The sequence below is a fragment of the Leptopilina heterotoma genome, unplaced genomic scaffold (assembly GCF_015476425.1).
Source record: "Leptopilina heterotoma isolate Lh14 unplaced genomic scaffold, ASM1547642v1 Lhet_228, whole genome shotgun sequence".
In the NCBI taxonomy this organism is placed as follows: domain Eukaryota; kingdom Metazoa; phylum Arthropoda; class Insecta; order Hymenoptera; family Figitidae; genus Leptopilina; species Leptopilina heterotoma.
Window position 1 is genome coordinate 4,822,662 of NW_025110946.1, and position 14,682 is coordinate 4,837,343.

A 14,682-nucleotide genomic window follows, 5' to 3' on the forward strand; every position below is an offset into this window, starting at 1 on the left:
GGTGTTCACTAGATATTAAATAGGGCTCTAATCAGGGCCTCGACAGTTTTCCCCGTTTGAATAAAGTGTAAATGAATTAAGTTTTTTAAAATAGTTCCCATAATAAAATTAAAAACAATTGAAGAAATTAATTAAACGGAGTAACTATACTACATTTTTAAGAATTTTTTTATCTAATGGGTTTGACCAGAAATTCTGGCCAAAACCCTAAGTGGGGTGTTCACTAGATATGAAATAGGGCTCTGATCAGGGCCTCGACAGTTTTCCTCGTTTTAAAAGCATGTAAATAAATTTAATTTTTTAAAATTAACATTTTTAAAACAGTTATTTAAGTTAAAAAACCGTGTTCTTTTAAAACACTTTATAAAATAATTATGGTAATCTATTTAAAAAACGAAAATACATATAATTTTTTTTCTTTAAGTACAATATTATAATAAAGTTTATTTATTAATAATAACAACTAAATTATAAATAACGAATAATAATAGTTATTAAATAATTAATTATTATACATTTATTTAAAAATAAAAATTATGAATTTAAAAAATAATAATATATAAACAATTATTAATAAATTATACTTCATGAATTTGAATAATTGTCATTTTATAGGATGAATTTATCATTTGGTTTGTATATATATGTTACCGGCAAAACCCGAAGACCAGGTAAATCGCGAAATGCCTAGGCAAATCGAGGAATGCCTATGATTTTAGGTAACTCCCGAATTTCCTAGACATTCTTAGTCACTTCTCGATTTGCCTAGGCATTTCGCGAATTAAGTAGGTAATTCGAGAAATGCCAGAACCATTTTAGGCAAATTAGAAAATTGATTGGAACATTGGTATTTAATTTAAATTATTCAATTTAATTTATTTAATTTAAACATTTATAAGTCTATTAAAATATTATTCATTTTAAAGGAAGGAAAAAATTATTAATTTTACATAGTCTACAAATTTTATATTATATCTCGGACATTGAATATTTTGATCTCTGCATTCAATCGAACTGCCTGTGGATTATCGAGTCATTTATTGACAAAAACAAATAGTATTGTTCATTGTAGTATAGATTCGTAGCTCGAATGAATTGTTTCCTATATTAATTAGTCTCTCGTTTAACGTCATATTGTATACTCCATTCAAAATGACTGACGAAAATTGTATTCAAGAGTGGAAGATAAATTTTTATGATACGGTTAAAAAATCAGCTCATTACAAAGTAATGTTACAAGAAGAGTATGAACAAATTTTGAAAGATGTGCAGGATGCAAAATTAAATGGTGCAAAGTGTAGTCGTCAGTATAGGAGATTAAATAGATATCACATTTTGGAAGTTGCAGGCGTGTGCAAATTAATAAAAGTGTAATAATGGTGAAGTGAAATATTTCGCACCATTAGAAGAAGTCTTTGAAATTTTGACATTGGCACACATGGGAACTGGTCATGGAGGAATACATCAGGACAAGGATTTTTCCGTTGCAACTGTACAAAGTCCTGCAGTACGAAGAGATGTCTTTGTAAAAGAAGCAATGTCCTTTGCAATTCGAAATGTCATCACAGCTCTACTTGCTGTAATAAATAATCGAATTTCGTCCCCATAAATAATTTTATATATTATTATAAATAGATACTTTTTTTGTAGACGTTTACGTATGTAAGAATTAATTTTTTGACAGACCTATAAATGAAATTTTACAATTAAATACCAATGTTCCAATCAATTTTCTAATTTGCCTAAAATGGTTCTGGCATTTCTCGAATTACCTAGTTAATTCGCGAAATGCCTAGGCAAATCGAGAAGTGACTAAGAATGTCTAGGAAATTCGGGAGTTACCTAAAATCATAGGCATTCCTCGATTTGCCTAGGCATTTCGCGATTTACCTGGTCTTCGGGTTTTGCCGGTAACATATATATACATAATGTATATATATGTTGTTTATATATATATTTATTATTAAAACAATATAATATATATATATATATATATATTATATTGTTTTAATAATAATTACTATTTTATATTATATTAGCTTAAAGTGAGAAAATGATTCGGAGAGATTGTTAAATTTAACACCTTCAATATTTAATAACTATTTTTTAAACATAATTAATAAATTTGAATAAAATATTTATTAAATAAATATTAATTATTACTTATACATTTGAAATCAAAAATTATAACCTTTATTAATATTATAAAATTAAGGAGGCAGAAAGGAGCGACAACCTCCAAAAGAAAAATGAATTAATCATACAGTAGGATCTTCCAATAGTGCAGTCGTCGGGAATATTGTGCACTATTCGAAGAGTGCATAAACGTAATAATTTAGGACCGTGTCAAGAAAATAAAGGGTCCCCCACTCCTAAATACTTGGCACCACTAAATGACACTAAACAATTAAATGACCGACGGCACTGTATTTGACGTCACAGATTCCCTTTCCCTTTGCCTCCCGGAACCCCTCGTCTACTCAACTCACTAATGACTGCACTGTTCAGAACTGCACTATTGAAAGATCCTACTGTAAAACCAAAAATTATATTTTTCAAAAATTTTTAAGTTTTTCTATTCTTGAAATTATATTATTTTTATCACTTTCACTTTTAAATTAGTCAAAATGACTATAATACCTCATTATGTTATGTATAAATATGTTGTATATATGGGGCATTCCACGCCAAGTCGGACACCTTTTGACTTTTGCATCTCCGATTTTTTTCAAATATTTTTTTTCTTTTAGTGCTCGTTGAAATGAGCTACCATGATTTTTTTCAAATTTTTTCATTAAGCGGTTTAAGAGATACAGGTTTTTGAAAAATCACGTTTTTTACGTAAATTTTTTTCTGAAATGCTTATAACTCGGACAAAAATTGATCAATTTTGACGTTCGATATATGAAAATTTTTGTTTTTACACGTAGTTTTTGATAAAAATATTAAAAAATTTTTTTTTTAAATTTACCAAAAAAATTTTAAATTTTAAAAATAAAATTTAATTTTTAAGAATGTATGTATCGATCGATTTTTTTCAAAATTTTTTGTAAGAAACTGGTACTAAATTAAGAATTTTTAAGCCTAGTCTGATGATGGGCAAACGATGGGATCTATTTGTTTCTGATTTTTCAATTTTTATATTTATAGCTAAAAGTATGAAAAATGAATTACAAGACGTTCAGGATATTAATTACTTTATTGTAATTTTGAGAAAGCATATTCATATGTAGAAAAACATTTAATTTCGTGATTTAATTTCGTGCATATTGTTTTATTGTGTCTGTTTCCCTATCAAAACTTAATGTTTTATTTAACTTTTCACCTTTCTTGAGTGACTTCGAACATCATGCCTTGCTGCCATAGCAAACGGAAGAAATAATTATTTGGAGAAATTAAACAATGTACCCAATTCCAATATTTGGGACATAACATTTGTTTAAATATTTTAAAGGTTTGAGATGTAGCGGATGAACGCAGCGCGTAAAATAGAAAAAGGCCAACGCACAATGAAATCTTAAGACGTGAACTTATAACAAAACAATGAGATAGAAGAGGACAGGAGCTTTGTCTGTCCTTCTCTATCGCATTCTTACGATAATTCATTCATTTTTCATACTTTTAGCTATAAATATAAAAATTGAAAAATCAGAAACAAATAGATCCCATCGTTTGCCCATCATCAGACTATGCTTAAAAATTCTTAATTTAGTACCAGTTTCTCACAAAAAATTTTGAAAAAAATCGATCGATACATACATTCTTAAAAATTAAATTTTATTTTTAAAATTTAAATTTTTTTTGGTAAATTTAAAAAAAAAAAATTTTAATATTTTTATCAAAAACTACGTGTAAAAACAAAAATTTTCATATATCAAACGTCAAAATTGATCAATTTTTGTCCGAGTTTAAGCATTTCAGAAAAAAATTTACGTAAAAAACGTGATTTTTCAAAAACCTGTATCTCTTAAACCGCTTGATGAAAAAATTTGAAAAAAATCATGGTAGCTCATTTCAACGAGCACTAAAAGAAAAAAAATATTTGAAAAAAATCGGAGATGCAAAAGTCAAAAGGTGTCCGACTTGGCGTGGAATGCCCCATATACACCCAGAGAAATGGTATATTTGTCTCAGAACCAACTAGACTTTTTATTTGTTTGAAATAAATTTTATTTGGTTTAAATAAAATTTTATTTATCTCAAATATATGTTTTATTTGTGTCGAATAAAATTTTTATTTAAAAGAAATAAAAAGTCCAGTTGGTTCTGAGACAAATATACGTTTATTTAACTCAAATAAAATAAATTTGGTTTAAATAATATTTTTCTCTGGGTGTAATGAATATGTTCATTATGTTTCTAATATAATAATATTTTTAATTACAGTAATTTTATTGTAAGTACTTTTGAATAAAATTAGCCTTACAAAATAGGGCAATTTTAAGAAAAACTGACGAGGCCCTGACCAGTTTTTCCCTAAGTAGGGCATTGGTCGGGAACAGCGTCACACACTAGTCGGGCACTGGTCAGTTTCTCTACCCAGAGCCACACCAGAGATCGGGAAAACTGTCCAGTACCCTATCAGGCCCACATTTTAATCTCTGCACGGGCATATGTGTTTTAAACGTTGCTGGTATTATCAGTTGAGGTCGATGATGGAATCACTGGTCGTTTTTTGCAACTTGTCGGTCCCAACACTCTTTTACAATTTCGAACCATCTTTGAGCACTAAAAACCAAATTAGGTGATATAAAACAAAAGAAATTACGAAAAACTTACGTTTTGACAACACACTTTAACAATTCGGAAGAAATAATTGTGTTCCTTATATACCCGCCGTTTGTGAATTTTGGTTTTTGTTTCTAAAATCTTACTGTAAATACAAAATAAACATATTTATTACTTAGCGAACTCAATAAATTTTCCCATAAGAAATCCCATTAATAAAAAACAATCACTTTGAGAAGTTAAAAATGAAACAACTTACCTCAGCAATCAAATGTTTTCCACGTTTGAAACTGCACTAAAACACATTAAGTCACTTACAAGCTACAATTGTTTACAAAATAATTAATAGTCACAATTATTGCATTGAAAAGTATTGCCAGTTACCGCACCAACAATTTTTCAAAAGCAAGTAACACAATTTATCGATAAACGGCGCCGATAGCATCAACTCCACCCGAAAACAGAATTTTGTTCCTAATAGCCCCAGTTGAAAGAGGACGAAAAAACCTTTTAAAAACATATTCTACAAAATTTTTCCCATTACAAGTATGTTCAGAAAAAATTCACAAAGTAGTCGGTGTTAGCAAAATTGGTAAAATTGACCCCCCTCTACCCCCTCCAAATTTTCGAAAAAGTCAAAAATGTTTTTTGGGTCACATTTCTACTTGATAGAACAACAAATTCCCCCAGTTTCAATTTTTTTTAAGAAGTTGAAATTTTAACTTAGGACATTTCACGTAAAATGCCTCATATCAGAAATATACGGAGTTATCGTGTGACGATTTTTTGAATGGCTTAAAGATATGTTTATATAACTCTTTTATTAAATTTCAGGGTAACTTATTTAAGTAAAAATTCGGTGTTCCTATGGGGAATCTAATTTCACCATGTACCTCAGGTATACAGTACCGGCCAAAATTGTCAGTCCACCCATTTTTGAAGGAATGAAAAAATTTTTTAACATAAAATTTATGAAAACTCAAAATTTTTTTGGTTTATATTTTGAAAGACAATAAAATTTTGAAAAGAATAAGACCTCACAGAAGTTATTTGACCAAAATTTGTAGAAGATATTCTTAAAAATCGTCATTTTCAATGTTTTACAAAAATTTGAATAACTTCTAAAATAATGAACGCTTTTTAATAATCTTAGGCTTATTTTAAAGGTCGTTTTCTACGGAATAAGCATTACTTATAGGCATTAACCTGTAATTTTTTATTTGGAATAAGCATGACGTCAAAGTTGGATAAAAAAATTGGAAAAATTTGAAATAAATTTTTTGTACTAAAAACTATTCTAGAACATATATAAACCATGATATGGTGAAGATTTTTAAAGAAAAGTTAATAAAAAAATATGTTTGAATTTCAAAAATTATTTTTCTTTTAATAACATTATTTCAAATTTTTTGAATTTTTTTGTCCAACTTTGACGTCATGCTTATTCCAAGTAAAAAATTACAGGTTAATGCCTATAAGTAATTCTTATTCCGTAGAAAATGACCTTTAAAATAAGCCTAAGATTATTAAAAAGCGTTCATTATTTTAGAAGTTATTCAAATTTTTGTAAAACATTGAAAATGACGATTATTAAGAATATCTTCTACAAATTTTGTCCAAATGACTTCTGTGAGGTCTTATTCTTTTCAAAATTTTATCCTCTTACAAAATATAAACCAAAAAAAATTTAGTTTTCATGAATTTTACGTTAAAGAATTTTTTTCATTCCTTTAAAAATGGGTGGACTGACAATTTCGGACGGTACTGTACTAATGCAGTTTATTGAAACACAAATTTTGAATGAAATTGATTACCGTTTAATTTTCTATTACAGATATGTAGACGACATAATATTTTGCCTTCCGATTAGCAAAATTCAAGATTTTTTCAATAGATTCAATTCGAAAGATAATAATTTGAAGTTCACTCTTGAATCTCCAAATACAAGGAATATTAATTTTTTGGATTTGTCATTAGATTTTTCTGGACTTAATATTCAAACAAATTGGTTTCTAAAGGATACATGGTCTGGAAGCTATTTTGATTTCGATTCACATAACGACATTATTATAAAAATTTGGATAGTTTATTTACTTATTGATAAAGCTATTAAATTATCAGAACCAAAATATCATGATGAAAACATCGATTTAGTTATTAATACTTTATCTCACAATGGTTACCATTTGCCTTTTCTCAACAAATATATAAATAAAAGAATAATCAGTTATAATAGTCTTGATAATTTTAATAATAATAACAATAATATTGACAAAAGTAATTTTTTTTTCTGAAATTGTTTCTATTCCATACATAGAAAATTTCTCATATCAGATAAAAAAAGTCTTTGCAAAATACGACACAATTCTATGAGCATAAATACCAACAGTCGAAGAAAAGTATACAAAGTGCTTTATGTAAACATGCAACTACCCTTAACCATAAATATAATTTTTCAACTGACAGTGTGACTATTTTACAGACTGAAAACAATTATAACAAGTGAAAAATTCTAGAGATGTATTATATACTAAAACACTCAAATTCTATAAAAAAAACTGACACTGACAATCTAAGTAGCTTTTATTTGAATTTAATTTGTAGTTAATTTTATGACCTTATGTTGTCATGTTTTTTCATTCTTTTTGATTTATTTATTAATTTGTAAAATATAAGTCTTTTGGATGATATTCGTGGTTTTCTTATAGTTTCTGTTATGAATCAGCAGTTTATATATCAACCTTTACTTTACCTCTTATGTATGAACCTTGTCTTCTTAGGCCTGTGCGGTTACTGAATTCTGTAACCGGTTATATCAATTTACCTGTACAAATTAATCGAAAACAAGCACGTATTAATGTTGAAAACAAAGACAAAAAGTGCTTTAAGTGGGCTGTACTGTCAGCTTTACATAATCACAAATCACAATCTGAACGTGTCTCTAGCTATAAAGAATTTAAGAATGAAGTAAAATTTTAAAGGAATTGAATTCCCTGTTACGTTAAAAAATATTGCTATATTTGAATTGTTAAACAATATATCAGTAAATGTGTACGGCCTGACAAAAAGGTATGGTAATTTCTCCGTTCACCCTCTTCATCTGACCGCAAAGAAGAAAAAGAAACATGTAAACCTTCTACATGTTGTAGATTGGTACACCCAATAACATAAACACTACCGTCCACGAGTATCAGGACGATTACATTCGACTCTATGAAAAAACATTCCATCACTTTTTCAATCATATCTCGGAAATAAAAGAAGTTGCAAAAAAAACTTAAATACGGTTAGAAATCTGATTAAATTCTGCATAAAATAAGCCGTCTTTGGAGTCTTTTCGTTAATTATTTTTTAAGTTGTAGAGTGAGAAAGAAAAGAAAATAAATTATCAAATTTTCTCATTTTTGTCTCTTGACTTTAACTTTTTCAAAAATCTAGAAATATTTAGATAAAATTTTTCTAAAAACACAGAAATCTTCGTTAGAATTTCAGCTTTAAAATAAGCCTTCGAAAATTAAAAAAGGTTAATCGGTCTTCGATATATATTATCAAAAATGTGAAGCCGTGTTTCGACCGATTAGTGCATTGAAATTCAACTGTGACGACTCGATTGTGGCTTCGCGCGGCAGAGAATGAGAGAGAAACAGGGACGAAATCATGCGGGGAACGATAAACTTTTGAGTTTCTTTATATTAATCGTAAAACATTATTATTTATTATTCTCCAGCATAAAGTCGTCCCTGTTTTCTCTCTCATTCGCTGCCGCGCGAAGCCAGAATCGAGTCGTCACAGTTGAATTTCAATGCACTAATCGGTCGAAACACGGCTTCACATTTTTGATAATATATATCGAAGACCGATTAACCTTTTTTAATTTTCGAAGGCTTATTTTAAAGCTGTAATACTAACAAAGATTTCTGTGTTTTTAGAAAAATTTTATCTACATTTTTCTAGATTTTTGAAAAAGTTGAAATCAAGAGACAAAAATGAGAAAATTTGATAATTTTATTTATTTCTTTCTCACACTACAACTTAAAAAATAGTTAACGAAATGACTTCAAATACGGCTTATTTTACGTAGAATTTAATTAGCATTCTAACCGTATTTAAGTTTTTTTTGCAACTTCTTTTATTTCCGAGATATGATTGAAAAAGTGATGGCATGTTTTTTCATAGAGTCGAATATAATCGTCCTTATACTCGTAGACGGTAGTGTATGCTTTCCTTCCGGTTTGGACAACTTTTTGAAAAGTGGTGTGCCTTCTATAAGAATATTTTAAGTCTATGGCGTAATGGAATTGAGTACGCCATAGACTTAAAACGTTCTTATAGAAGGCACACTGCTTTTCAAAAGTTGTCCAAACCGGAAGAAAAGCATATATGTTATTGGGTGTATATTGCCGTACTGACGAAGAAAGTCACTATCTACATTTTAAATCGAACGGATATATTTAATGAAATGCATTTGTATTAGTTTTTTTTATTGCATTACATTTTTTGAAAAAAAATTCATCGTTCTTGGGTAAAACGGACACGCTCTATCGATTGTTACAATAAAAAATTATAAATTTTAATTTTTTATATGAAAAATTGTAGATAGTACCAGTTTGCATGTGCGAAATCGTCGGAAAAACTGGCCTATGTACATAAACCCAAATTTCAATGGACGCCGTATATCTATATATATGTCAGTATCGATCGGTCTTCTTGAGTCATATTACTGACGTACTATGTACATAGTGCCTTTTTAATCAGTTCTTCTCGGCCGCTAAAGCTCGAAATACTAATATTTCTGTAGATAGGACCGCTGTTTTGCACATAATGACTTTCTTCGTCAGTATTTCATCAAAATCGATGTAGATAAGCCAATTAAGCATTAATTATCTCCAAAACTAATTAATATTTTTAATTATATAGAAGATGGATATATTTATTGTTTATCAGAGATTTTTAATTATAGATTGCACAGTTAAATTCTAATTTTTATTCCGAATTCAACGGTGTAAAAAACTCATTTTTCGTCAGAAATGTAGATAGTGACTTTCTTCGTCAGTACGGCAGTATAATAATGAAAATGTAAGCGATGACAATGTAAATTGTGACGATATTGACTTTATGTATTTCCACTACGTGTGGATTAAAGATTTGTCTGCGTAAGTGATACAATACGCAGAGACAGTATCTCCTTAAACATAGTTTTAAATCTTTTTATTTCTGTTGGATTTTGTAAAGAAAGCATTTCTATTCAGAACGATTTCTGGTCAACACAGTCATTCAACTCCGGGAAGTGTTCGAATTTCAGCGACACATATCTGGATCAGGAAAATAAAATATGACGAAAATCTTTTCGACAAGAGTTACAAGACATACACTGATTCAAAGAAGGTAGAGCTAATTACTTTTTGTCAAAGTATAAAAACTTTGAAAAATTGTTAATAAGTCTAATTTGAGCAAAGCATCTTTTCTATTCGAGGTCAAGTCTATTGATAAGGTATTTCTGCGTACCCTGCTCGTGAGGAACTTGAGGCCAAATCGAAAGATTACTCGACTGTATGCGAGCTTTATTGTCTTAATTAACAAGAAATTTTTTATATTTATTTATAATTGCTTGGGATACCGCGAATCAGACATACTATTAACACCAAATGACATCGAGAGCGATCCTGTTTCCACCCGAACTACATAGACTGGTGTACATTGTGAAAGCATAAGTAGACTCTTTAAGAAAGCCTGTGACTTTTTATCAAGAAGATCCACGTACTCAAGACCCCAAACCTGAATCCCATAATATGCTGAACTCCTCACCAAACCCGAGTAAAGTTTCGTGTACGTCGACCAGGAATCGGCCTTGGTGGCATAAGTAATGCGCATTGATGCACCGATCGCAGAGTTGGCAGAACTAATAGCGCTCTGAGCCGCTTCTTTAAATGAACATTGATTAGTAAATGTAAAAACCAAGTTCGAGTATTCCCTCTGAACCTCTATTTTAAATTCATCCACCTTGAAATATTTAAATCATTTTACAGAGTTATTGCCCTCTTTATAAAACACAACAAAAATTTTGATCTGTGTTTCTTATCTCCAAAACTAGTCTTATCGTTAATTCGTATATACAGCGGTCTTAACAAAGCAAATATTTTCTTAAAGTTTTTAATACGATTATGTACGTACCTGTGACAATATTGCATAAAAAATCAACAGTTCATATGTAAGGATTTTAAAAATCGTTAACGCGTAAATCTTGTGGGAGGGTATCTATTTACTGATAATTATATTATTTTATGGAAAGAATCGACAACCGTCTTTTTGCATTAAAGATTTTTGTTTATCGTATGCAAAAACAAGTGCATTTCGTCATTCAATTCGATATAGAATTGATTATGTTGATGTAGAGCCCGTAATAAAAGCACAGAAACGATCGGAAGAGTACCCAACAACTCCTGCAGAAGACAGTAGAAATTCGAATTTATTTAACGAGGAGGCAATATCATCTAGACATTCATCACCAGAACCATCTGAGTTTGAATTATTAAGATCGGAGTTAGATCCTACAGAACCATATTTTATAACACAAAACGACTTTATCGACTTAGTTCGCGATTCAAAAATATCCAAAGAGACGTAAGAAATAATTTGTTCTCATTTAAGACAATGGAACTTGGTTGCTGAAGATTTTAATACAACGTCTAGTAGAAGACGATCTAGTACAGTGACATTCACTAATTATTTTATTATGCACGAATAAAGAGAGAAAAACTTTGTTATTGTCCTGACGTCGACTTAATATTTAATGATATTGGATACCCCCATGTTGCAGAAGAGTGTCAGCTTTTCATAGATGCGTCCGTATGTAGTATGAAAGTAATATTACTACATATTGGGAACATATATCCATCCATTCCAATTGCCTATGCTACAAATATAAAGGAAAACTATGAGAATATGAAGATATATGGGGCTTTCGACCCCAAGTCGGAAGTCATTTTGCTTTTGCATCTCAAATTGTACTAAAAGAAAAAAATATTTAAAAAAATTTGAGATGTAATAGCAAAATTACTTTCGACTATAAGAATATGAAGTTAATACTAGAAGTTATTGGCTACGGTCGCTATAAATGGAAAATTTGTTGTGATCCTAAAGTTGTCGCGCTGTTAACTGGCGTTAAGAATGGGTTTTCCAAACTAATTTTCTTAAATTTTAGGAGGTTTCAATGGTCTTTAAATAGATAAATTAATTAAGAAATTAATTTGTTGGACAACAAAAGGTCAGAAAATTATAAAGAAATTGTATAGGAGATGTTTTCTGCGTATCAACAACAAATGTCGTTTGTCATGATACCAACACTGAAACAATTAACGGCAAAAATAAGGGACCAAAATTTCCGAAAAATTAGTGTTATTTCTAAAAATGTTATATTATTATTCAATAAATTACTTTAGATAACAAAAACACCAACAAGAGGCACCGATTAAAACTACTTGACCGACACAGGCGTGAACATAAGTGCTGAAATCAAGTCAGCACAATTTGACAGCCAGGTAGGCTTGGCTTGGCTGCCTCAAATAGTATCAATCGCTTGGTCGGTATCAGTCGGTATTGTCCGAGAAAACTATAGACGCAACTAGAGTTCCAACTCCAAACGACCTGGCTTACCGGTTATAACTACTTTAATTCATAAGATTAGCATGACAACTCAGAAGAGAGCAGTTATAACTTTTTTCCCTCCGTGTGGTTATCAAGTTTTATAAAAATCAGATAATTTTTTTAAAATTTGTCCGATATTTTGGATAACCCATTTTGACTTTTAAAATCTGACTTTAGATTTGTAATTTATGACCCCACAAACCCTAAAATACGATGTTTTATAAAATTCAAAAGTCATAGGGCAGTATTCAATATGTTTATTTAGCTTAGGGGTTGGTTTTGCGATAAGGGTTGGGGTAAAGATTAAAAATAGTAGGCTGTATAAAGATATTACAATCATTCAACGATTAATTTTAAAAAAAATCCAACATTTTTTATTTTGATTGGTATTTTTTTAATCAAATCGAAATAGGGGTAGTTTTAGGGTTGAAAGTTGGATTTGGAATACTAGCTAATATAGAATAGTATATTACATTATAAGGGCCGTAAGTTCGAAATTTCTGCACTGCGCGACATGATCATCGCGTAGCTTAAAACTTTTGAACTTTTGCTCGTACAATATACTATTTTTCTATAATATGGTCTAAAGTACGCCCGCGAATTTGCTTATTAAAAAAATTGCGATCGTGTTCCATTTTACAGCCGCATAATTTTCAATAAAAATTATGCGTTAAATTTTCCTGGAACTCACAATTTTCGTACTTACCGACAGTAGTGATTTTACCAACAGAGAATTCTTTTACTTCTACTTTAACAGAGAGGAGTGTGTAAATCTACCAAAACACAAATTTATGAAATTATATGATTTTCAAAAAATCGATTTTTTTGCTTTAAATGGTCTCAGAAATAATATATTGAATGATTATGACCAGAAGAAATGACTAAATAGTTCATTTTCAAAGTTTCATGCAAGGCCGATTAAGATTAATTTTTACATACGGGATGTTTCACGTCAAACGGCCCAAAGCTGTGCCCAAAATTGTATGCAATCAAAATACAAGTTATGCACATCAAAATATATAGTCAACTTATCCCCTTTCAATTGCAAAGTGTCAGGCTTGAAAATTCAAAATGGCGTCTTTACTATGTCAATTAGAAAAGGCTAAACTCGAAAATAAATAAATTTCTAATCAAAATTTAAATTTACCATCTATTTATTTTTTAAGTTTTATTAATTAAATAATATCATCGGTTGATATCTTTTACACGCATATATATGGGGCATTCCAGGCCAAATCGGAAATTATTTTGCTTTTGCATCTCAAATTTTTTTAAAACATTTTTTTATTTTAGTACTCTTTGAAATGAACTACCTTGATTTTTTTCAAATTTTTTCATAAAGCGGTTCAGGAGATACAGATTTTTGAAAAATGACGTTTTTTACGTACATATTTTTTTAAATGCTTATAACTCGGTCAAAAATTAATCAAATTGGACGTTTTTATAATAAAAAGTTTTGTTTTTACGCGTAGTTTTTAATAAAAATATTTTTTAAAAATTTTAAAATAATTTACGATAAGATTTTAAAATTTTATTTTAAAAATTTAAAAATTTTTATTTTAAAACTACGCGTGAAAACAAAACTTTTCATTATAAAAACGTCCAATTTGATCAATTTTTGACCGAGTTATAAGCATTTAAAACAAATTTACGTAAAAAACGTCATTTTTCAAAAATCTGTATCTCCTGAACTGCTTTATGAAAAAATTTGAAAAAAATCAAGGTAGCTAATTTCAAAGAGTACTAAAATAAAAAATGTTTTAAAAAAATTTGAGATGCAAAAGCAAAATAATTTCCGATTTGGCCTGGAATGCCCCATATATATCATGCGATAGAAACATTCACACCCTTTAAATCTCCACGTTTCTCTTTCTACTCTTGTTGGTTTACACCGAAATTAATAAAATTGGTCTTAGCGAAAAAAAAATTGCACATTATAATTATAAAACTTGTAAAAATGATACAAATTACAATTTTCACAAATCTGAGATCTCAATGTAAACTTTTATCTAAAATCAATTATAACGATTATTTGCATAGAACGGAAAATTCAATCATTAATAACGTCAAAATATTCTGGAAATATGTTGATTCTGTACGTAAAAACTCCCGATATCCAAACATTATGCAATATGGTAATAAAATTTGTGATAATGATAATGATATTAGTAATTTTTTCACAGAATTCTTAAAATCTCTTTATTCGCCATCTAATGTGTTACCTAACAATTTTACAACACCTTCTGATAGCTTTTTAGACTTACATAATTTATATATATCGGAAGATGACATTTTTAAAAACTTGAAAAT

The 14,682-nt window shown here is 29.2% G+C and overlaps 1 protein-coding gene across 1 annotated transcript in view; it reads right to left on the bottom strand.

Moving 5' to 3' along the window:
• Positions 1-14,682, bottom strand: part of LOC122502398 (CUGBP Elav-like family member 4) — an 829,562-nt gene that overhangs the window by 593,159 nt on the left and 221,721 nt on the right. The gene's annotated exons all lie outside the window — the stretch shown is intronic.